The sequence below is a fragment of the Desmodus rotundus genome, chromosome 2 (genome assembly GCF_022682495.2).
Source record: "Desmodus rotundus isolate HL8 chromosome 2, HLdesRot8A.1, whole genome shotgun sequence".
NCBI lineage: Eukaryota > Metazoa > Chordata > Mammalia > Chiroptera > Phyllostomidae > Desmodus > Desmodus rotundus.
The window spans coordinates 126,765,764-126,775,825 of record NC_071388.1 but is presented as its reverse complement, the minus strand read 5'-3'; positions in this window follow the sequence as shown (position 1 = coordinate 126,775,825).

Here is a 10,062-nt window from a genome sequence, read left to right as displayed (position 1 = left end):
GTGTACACTGAACATTATACCAGGATAAAATATTTTGTGTAACATTAACAGGGGAACGAGAAAATTACATTCAAAATTTATTTCATGGGTTTAACAAAATTTTAGAGCTGGAAAAGACCCTCCAGATCATAAATATACTTTACAATTTCTTTGGTGTTAGTTGTTATTTCTCCTCTTCTATTTCTGGTTTTATTTATTTGGGTCCTCTATCTTTTTTTTTTTGATCAGTCTGGTTAAAGATTTGTCAATCTTGTTTATCTTTTCAAAGAACCAGCTCTTGGATTCAGGGATCTTTTGTATAACTTTTTAGACTATTTCAATTATTTTTGCTCTGATCTTTATTATTTCCTTCCTTCTACTCCCTTTAGGCTCTGTTGTTCTTTTTCAAGTTCCCTTAAACATAAAGTTAGATTGTTTGCATTTTTTCTTCATAAATGTATTTTAAACTTGGGTTTTTAAACTGCCACTGTAAAACTGTAACAAGTAGAAATGACAATCTTTATTAAATAATTAAGTAGAATGTATTCATAATGGAAAAAAGTCGGAGAACCAAGATGGCGGCGTAGGTAGACACACTGCGCCTCCTCGCACAACCAGAACTGACGGAGAATCGAACAGCAAGGGGGACCAACACCAAGAAAATAGAAAATAACCATTCATCCAGACTGGTAGGAGGGGCGGAGACGGGCACCGGGGTGGAGAGGACTCGCGTGGCAGTGGCGGGACTGAGACTGGCGGAGTGTGGGACAAATGGCGCAGGCAGTCTGAGCATTAGCAGACCCTGCGGCCCCACATCTGCGCGGATAAACCCAGAGGGCCGGACTCAGAGTGGCGGAGAGTGGGGCAGGCAGAGCAGCGGGTAGCACCCAGAGGCACCAAATTCGCCCACAGATAAACCTGAGGAACGCGGGCAACGAAGCAGACCGTGCAACCCAGGGCTCCAGCTCCGGGAAATAAAGCCTCAAACCTCTGATTGAAAGCGCCCCTGGGGTTTGGGGCAGCAGCAGGAGAGACTCCCAGCCTCACGGAAGAGGTTGTTGGAGAGACCCACAGGGGCCTAGAGTGTGCACAGGCCCACTTACTCGGGAACCAGCACCAGAGTGGCCCAGTTTGATTGTGGGTATCGGAGTGAAGGATTGAAATCCGGAGGAGAGTGAGGCGGGCGCCATTGCTCCCACTTGGCCCCTCCCCCTCGTATAGCGTCACAGCTCAGCGACCAGCGTTACCCCGCCCTGGTGAACACCTAAAGCTCCGCCCCTTAAAGTAACAGACGCGCCAAGAAAAAAAAAAAATGGCCCAAACGACAGAACACTTCAAAGCTCCAGAAAAAATACAACTAAGCGACGAAGAGATAGCCAACCTATCGGATGCACAGTTCAAAGCACTGGTTATCAATATGCTCACAGACTTGGTTGAATCTATTCGAAAAACAGATGAAAAAATGAAGCCTATGCTAAGAGAAACAAAGGAAAATGTACAGGGAACCAATAGTGATGAGAAGGAAACTGGGACTCAAATCAATGGTGTGGACCAGAAGGAAGAAACAAACATCCAAACAGAAAAGAATGAAGAAACAAGAACTTGGAAAAATGAGGAGAGGCTTAGGAACCTCCCGGACGCCTTGAAACGTTCCCACATCCGAATTATAGGGGTGCCAGAAGGAGAAGAGGAAGAACAAAAAATTGAAAACTTATTTGAACAAATAATGAAGGAGAACTTCCCTAATCTGGCAAAGGAAATAGACTTCCAGGAAGTCCAGGAAGCTCAGAGAGTCCCAAAGAAGCTGGACCCAAGGAGGAACACACCAAGGCACATCATAATTACATTACCCAAGATTAAACGCAAGGACCTACATCCAAGATTACTGTATCCAGCAAAGCTATCACTTAGAATGGAAGGGAAGATAAAGTGCTTCTCAGATAAGGTCAAGTTAAAGAAGCTCATCATCACCAAGCCCTTATTATATGAAATGTTAAAGGGAGTTACCTAAGAAAAAGAAGATCAAAAATAGGAACAGTAAAAATGACAGCAAACTCACAGTTATTAACGGCCACACATAAAACAAAAACGAGAGCAAACTAGGCAAACAACTAGAACATGAGGGTTGTCATTAAGGGAGTGGGAGGGGGAGAGAGGGGGAAAGGTACAGAGAATAAGTAGCATAGATGATAGGTGGAAAATAGACAGGGGGAGGGTAAAAATAGTGTAGGAAATGTAGAAGCCAAAGAACTTATAAGTATGACCCATGGACATGAACTATAGGGGGGGAATGTGGGAGGGAGGGGGGTGGGCAGGATGGAGTGGAGTGGGGGGGGGGAATGGGACAACTGTAATAGCATAATCAATAAATATATTAAAAAAAAAAAAAGAAAGAAAAAAGTCAAGCTTCTCAGGATAAAGGGTAATGTGTATATAAAGTTAACATCAGACCAACATATTCTTTAAAAATTTCTACCTCTAAAACTCAATGACTTTACATGGTGAAATGCTAACTTCTAGGAAAGACACACTCTTAATTACACCCAATTAATATAAACGCCTAATTACCTAAAGTCCTAAACGAACTAGGAAAAACAGGACAATTCTAAAGTTTCAACAAAAATGTTCAGAATTTTAAAAAGTGGGATGATTTAAATAATCTTCCTACCTGCTCTTATTACTGAAAATAGCAAGAAATCATAAAAAGCATGACAATATTCTCAGTTATGTCTTAATTTTGCATTAATCAAAATTTAAGAACAAGAATGGAATAAAGAAGAAATGAACGAATCAGTTTTTGTGCACCATATTGCATGTTAGGTATTTAAAACATATTTTCAAATACTCTTGTGAGTTACACAGCTTTATTTATAGTAACTAAAAACCAAAAACAGCACACAGGTGGCCATCATGAGAACATAAAAACAAACTGCTTATCTGTACAAATTATTCTGTAATAAAAATGAACTATTCATACACTCAACAACATGCATAAATCTGAAATACACGTTGAGTGAAAGCCTTACACAGGAGTACATAGAAAGTTATGCAAATGTAGGTTTACAGTTGTTTGTATGGAAAATAATACAGTAATTAACAAATAATAACACAAGAATAAACTGTTTCATGTAGTCACAACTCACAATTATAAACCCACTTTTGCCCCTTTGTATTGTATGATTCTATTTACTTAAGTCCTAGGACAGGAAAATATAATATATGGTGGAAAAGAATCAGAACTTTTGATTATTGCTTCTTGGGGTTATGATAGTTCTATTCTGGGTAAACATCTGGGTTATGAGAATATATACAATTTGTCAAAAACTCACTGAAATGATACATTTGTGATTTGTGCATTTTTCTGTATGCCTATCTACCTAAAAACAAGTAATCAAATATTGAACTCTAGCCAATTATATGTATGCTAAAGTGTTCAAGAGTCAAGTACAATGATCCTCACAATTTATTTTGAAATGTATCAAAAATGAATCATAGGATAAAGCAAACAGTACAAAATGTTAACTAATAATTACAGAATTCAGTAATAGATTAAATTTTGTGTATGCTTGGAAAATTTTAGCAGATCTCAAAAAAGCAATCCAGATGCTAGAAGACACCAGCAGTATGTCTAAGTACAAGGAGAAAATGATTTTGAACTTAGCCTTCTATACCAGTGATTTTTCAACTGGTGTGCTGCAAGAATTTTTTAAACATGGAAATACCCAACTATTTAGTCAAGGGCAATTACCTCATTTCTTTTCCCTTAGATTATCAAATAAAAAGATAACAGCCATCAGGTATGAATGTCCTGTCTTGAATCATGAATACACAGGACTTATACCAGAGTTGCATCTTATTGGTCACATTGTAGAATAAGGTTGTGTCTGATTGGTTAATTCTTGGTACCCCAAATCTCTATATACAAGTATAACCACCTGATTTTTTTTTTAAAAGTAATTTTGGAGCAAAAGGGAGGTAATTACAATTATTATCTTTTGGTAAATCGATCCAAATTTTACCAATTTTTTGTCAGGTCAGTAAAAAAAGATACATTTTTTGGTGTGCTGCAGAGTATTATTAAGTTCCTTATGTGCTCCATGAGATGAAAAAGGTTGATAATCTCTGTTCTATGCTATCAGGCATGATGGCACAATAAAGACTTCAGGCATATGAGGTTTCAAAAGGTTTACTTCCTAAGCAACCTTTCTTGGGAAAATACCTCAGGCTATTACCTAGCAAGAGTATAAAAACCAAGAAAGAGGAAGGATCCACAGTACTCAACCCAGGAAGGCAGTGAAGAGAAGTCCCAGGATGAGAGCAAGACACAAGAATACAAGAGAAAATCTTTGAGGGAAAGACCTCTATGAAATAGAGACTAAATAACTTTGAGGCTATGTCAATGATGATACATTATTGTTTTGTCAATAAAAAAAAAAGACAAAGTTTCCTAGAAAAGTGAAAAAAAATTACAGGTTATTCATGTTCTAACATGTAAAAGACAATGTGACATGATTTTGACAAATTTATGAAAGCATAAAAGCGACTCCATTTGACTTCTGGTGCTAAGAATATTCTGTATTCAAAAGACTCATGGCCCTGCCTGGTGGGGCTCTGTGGTTTGGGCATTGTCCTGCAGACCAAAACATCACAGGTTCTATTCCCCGTCCAGGCACATGCCTGGGTTGGGGAGGTGCAAGAGGCAATCAATAGATGTTTCTCTCCCTTTCTTTTTCTCTTCCTTCCCCTCTCTCTAAAAATAAATAAATAAAATTTTAAAAAGAAAGAGAGAGAGACTCATGAATCCCAGTAATAAAACATAAGGGAATGATAATCAATACAATTACAGATCCACCACAGTGTTTGATTTTTATGTGTATGAATTGATTTTTTAAAAAAGCTTTTCATAAATGCAGATTTTCCAAATAGTTAATTTTAGAAATGTAGTAAGTTCCACACTGGCTCAGTTTTCCATCCCAGTTCAAAAAAAAAAAAATTTACAATCTTTTGAGTGTATTGAATTTTGTAAACATGAATGTTTCTGACTTCAAAAGACACAGAAGTTGTCAAAGTACTACTGTAAAATTGCTTAAGTCTGAGCATCATTTCTCTCAAAGCAACTTGTTATCCAAATGATCTAAAATAGGCTTTAAAATTGTCCTTCAAAACATTTCCTTCCTGTGGGCATACCACCTTAAGAAAGAGAAAAACTAAACTCACAAAGATACCATTATCGTCTAGTTGTCTAGTTCTATGACAAGATCTGATGTGTTTAGAGGACTAGATATAGTTTCTCAGGCAGCAACAATAAGGAATACAACCTTGCAAGCCTAAGGAGGGTGCCAAACAGCCTGGGTGGAGTTTAAAGGGGAGACCAGTACCTGTTGAGAATATCTCTAGTGTTACCCCTCCACCCTTTCCCCCTTTTTAGGACAACTGGGCCAAGTGGTAGAGTCTTGGTCCTGAGCAAGTGAAGTCTCCCATAACTACCTACACCTTGGTTTCTACATTCTGGGGCCACAAGGATAGGAGAGGAGACTGGTAATATTTATATTGATGAACCTTTATGATAATATTTTTTGTCTGGGACCAGTTGGATTTCCTCTTCTGTATGTCCTCCCTCCCTGTATCAAATGTGTGTTTATCTGTTAATGTGACCACCTTGAAACAAGGAAACTTAACAGAGAGACACCAAGTTCTTTAGGAATGTACCTCTGTCACTAGAATAGTTCAGGCAAAGGCTAAATTATCTGCCTGATTTCTTTCCCAAGAACTTGGTCAAAAAACACAGGCCTTATAGCAACTAGAAAATGAACATTATAGATGATCGGTATCAGATTCTTTTTACTTTATATGACAAGGGGTTGGAAAACGAATGGGAATACAGACCTAATGAAAGAATGAAAAAGGATTGGCATTTAGAGCAAACAAGGCATATAAAATGAAAATAGAAACTACATCTTGGACATGTTTGATGCACGGGTATTTCCACTATGCTCAGATATATGTGAATATGACTTAGGAAAAATAACACAAATGAACAATATAAATTGTATTTTGCAGAGGATATACTTAAAAACAAACCTTTTTTTCAATACTATATAGGAACATGTGTGTGTATACACACCTATAAAGTATGTATACATGTTTACACACAGACATATAAATGTATATGTGCACATATATGTATGTATACGCATATACGTGTGTATATACACTTGTGTGTGCGTGTATACACACACACACACATAAAGGGTATTTTTTTTGTCCTTGAGTTTCTAACTTTTAAATAATTATAGATTCACAGAAAGTTGAAAAAACAGTACAGCAAGTTCCTATGCACTCTTTGTCCAGTTTCCCCCAATAACATTATGTAAGTATAGTTTAATAACAAAACCAGATTGACATTGATATTAACAACATTACTCAGATTTTAGCAGTTTATTTATTTATTTTTAGGGAGAGGGGAAGAGAGGGAGAGAAACATCAATGTGGTTGCTTCTCACGTGTCCTCTACCAAGGACCTGGCCCACAACCCAGGCACGTGCCCTGACTTGGAACAAACCAGTGACCCTTTGGTTCTCAGGTTGGCACTCAATCCACTGAGCCACACTGAATCCACTGGCCAGGTCCCCTGTGTGGGATGTGCGAGAGGCAACCACACATTGATGTTTCTCTCCTTCTCTTTCTCCCTCCTTCCCCTCTCTCTAAAAATAAGTAAATAAAATCTTTAAAAAAAAAAAGAGCGGAAAAAATAAAATTGTTATCAACTCCCAGTGCTTCTTTATGGTGAGGAATTAAAACAACATTAACTCAAATGGGTATGGTTAGCTACTCTAAAGGACCAGTACAAGAAAATCTCTTACTTATTACTTGGCAAGGTATGACAATGCATATCTTCTGCATTATACTTGAAAAAGCTTACTTCAATTTTGTAAAATTTTCTACTGCTGCTTCCATGCAAGACTCTTGAAGAAGCATCCAATTGCACTGGGTTCAATAAATTGGAAGCTTGCCATAATATTATATACCTCAGTTCACTATTCAGCATAAGTTGCAGCTTGCCTTGAGCCCTGGCCAGACATTACTGTCAGAAGACTTCATGAAAAAACTCCCTCCATGATAATCTTAAATTTGTCTAACTGTACAAACTCCAAGGACACTATTATGTGTGAAGACCCAGTCTATTTTCAAAAGTGCCTGGGAGAAGAAAGGTACAGTATTTTGGCATGCTGTTTCACAGAAAAGAAACACTCAAATATTGATAAGTAATGAAAATTAAAACAACCACAATACTGTAGTCAACCTATGGCTGTAATGAATTCAAATGACTTTTTTAATCTTAACTCAGTATTAAGAGTTCAACGGTTGCTTCCCAGTTGCCTGGTAGCACAATGAGTATGGACAGCAACTACTGTATATGAACTAAATCTTGAAACACATATCACCTAAATAAAATTGAAAAGATATTACAATAAGTTACCACTACAGTAACTTACCACATATTTTTATTTCAAATAACCTACTTGGAATATAATCCACAAACACTTGCATTTTAATGCAAAAACAAAAAAATCCTTCTATAAAATAAGCAACTCATCTATAGGGGATAATCAATTTCCCACATACCTTTAACTTTGAAAACAACTAGCTGCAAACTGCACTTAATTTAAGTCACTGTATAAATGAAACCCCCATTGTACTCCCCACTGACAGAACATGTTGTGAGGCTATAATACCTTGTGTGTGTGAAGAAAAACATATTCTCTTAATATCCATGAAAATAGCAATAGTTAATATTTAGTCATATATACTATGTGTTAGGCACAATGTTAGGGGCTTTACCTACTTCACCTCTAAGCTTTATAACTCCATGAATTAAGCATTATTATCCTAACTTTACACACAAATAAGAAAACTGAACTGAGGCTCACAGAAGGGTCCCACAGCTAGGAAGAGAATGTAGAAACCCCTCATATTTGTATCAGCCTTTTCTGTATATGAAGCACATGAGATCTGAAACCATCAATTATATAACATCAATTAACCAACAAGTTCTAGAAAATGCTTGGTTGAATGATGCTATGGGCACTTTGTGGGGACCTGAGGGAACTTACCTTTCAGGGTTATGAATTCCATTTCTAAAATTGTAACACATCCAAATTTCTTCCAGATCCTGAATCTATGGATCTATGCCAGTTTTGTATCTAGGTGTATTAATTATGGAAGATCACTAAGCTGGTATAATCTTCTCAGACCTGAGGAAATTGTCTAATGTTTAGTCAAAACTCATATTTCTTCAGAACACAGGTTTATTCTGGTAACAAGCCTTAGAAGTGGGTGTAGAATTTTATCTCTGATTACAGGCATGTCTACTACAAATTACAGAATCTATTATTTAAGGACATATTTATCCAGGCAAAGAAAGCAAGGAGTGAAAAGATGAGCACTCAATACATAAGGAAGAAGCTATTTGCTCTTAAATATGGCCAAATATACCAAATTTTGTTAAATTGAGGTGTGTCCAACTACTCTAGTTATACTAGTATCCTACTATACTAAGTATTACATAGCTCTTACTGTTTCAAGTATTATACATAGGTGGGCTTCCAGTTTGACTTTAGCCATCTTTTCATTACTTAAAAGTTATTGTAATCAATGACATTTAAGCTAAAAGCAAAGAGTTTCTTCAGAATTACAATTAGGCAAACTATAACTTTGGAGATATTATGTATATAATATATATACACATTCTTTATTGGAAAAATCACCTGCTACTTCCTAATAAGCCTTACTTTTTTACAAAGCACCTCTTCACCTTTTACCTGGCTGACTTTCTATCCCAGGACAATTATACATGGGACATGATAGACTCAACAATCTAAGTTTCTTCATAAAAAAGCAAGCTGAAAGAACAGAGGCACTCTCCTCCGCACCTAGCAACAAACAAAAAAAAAAGAGGAGGAGGAGTGGGGGCGGAGGGAGAGACAGAGACAGACAGACAGACAGACGGACAGGAGAGAGGGCACGAAAAAAACTTCAAACACACCGGGTTTTGGGGGCAGCCTAAGGCTCAACCTTAACGTGTGTAAAATCTGTTCCCTGGAGTCCATGGCGCTGACAGTCATTCAACTTTTAAAAATTTTCTCATTGTGCTTTTTCTGGTACCACTGGCAAGATGCTCCTACATTTCACCAACCGATGGAAATGCCTTATTTCCTTTCTAAAAATTCTAGCGGTGCAAAGCTGGGGGCCGTGGCCGTGGGGTGGGCCGGGGAGTCCGGGGCAGGGGAGAGAGCAGAACCCAGCACGGCACCCGTTCCTGGCAGGCCTGCTGCGGCTGGTTCCCGAGTCCCTCGGGCTGCAAGGACAGCAGCAGCAGCCATGGCAGGGACTAGGGAACCTTTCCCCTGCCTCCTCGGCTAGGCCTCGAGGGGTTTGCTTTTCACATGGTCCCCGGGTGGGGGCGGTGAGGACAAGGTAGTAAACGCAGCTGCGCCCACAGCGGCGGGCCAGGGGAGCCGGGCTCCTTCCAAACCCGACCTCCCGGTGGGCTGGCAGCGGTAGCAGCAGAAGCACTTCGGCGGGGCCCTGGCTGGAACGCCAACGGCTCGGCGGGGAGGCTACCTTCTCACACACACCTCTCCGCTGCCTACCTCCTTCTCCGTTAGCGCTACCGGTTGGCCAGCGGGGGAGGGGAGCGAGGCGCGCTATTCCCGGGTGCTGGAAGGGAGGAGGGCATCTCTTACCCGAGTTACTGAGGAGGAGGAGGCGGTTGGAGCGCGGTGCGGCAGGGCGACGGCAGGGCTGGGTGGGTGCAAGTAAGAGTCTTACGAAAGGGAATTAACCCCATCACCAGCCCGGACACCGGCTCCAGCAGCAGCCGCGGCTGGCAGAATCCCGCCCCTTCCCACCACACACTAGCCCCGCCTATTCGTTCTCGTTGAGGGACAGTTGACAAATCATAGGCTGTACATCCTCAAAGCGATATGAGGATCATCCAATCACACCTAGACAAGCGGCCTTTTCTCCACCCCTTTATCTCCCCTTGGGCCGCGGGAGAGCCGTGCTAAGTCTTCCTCCACC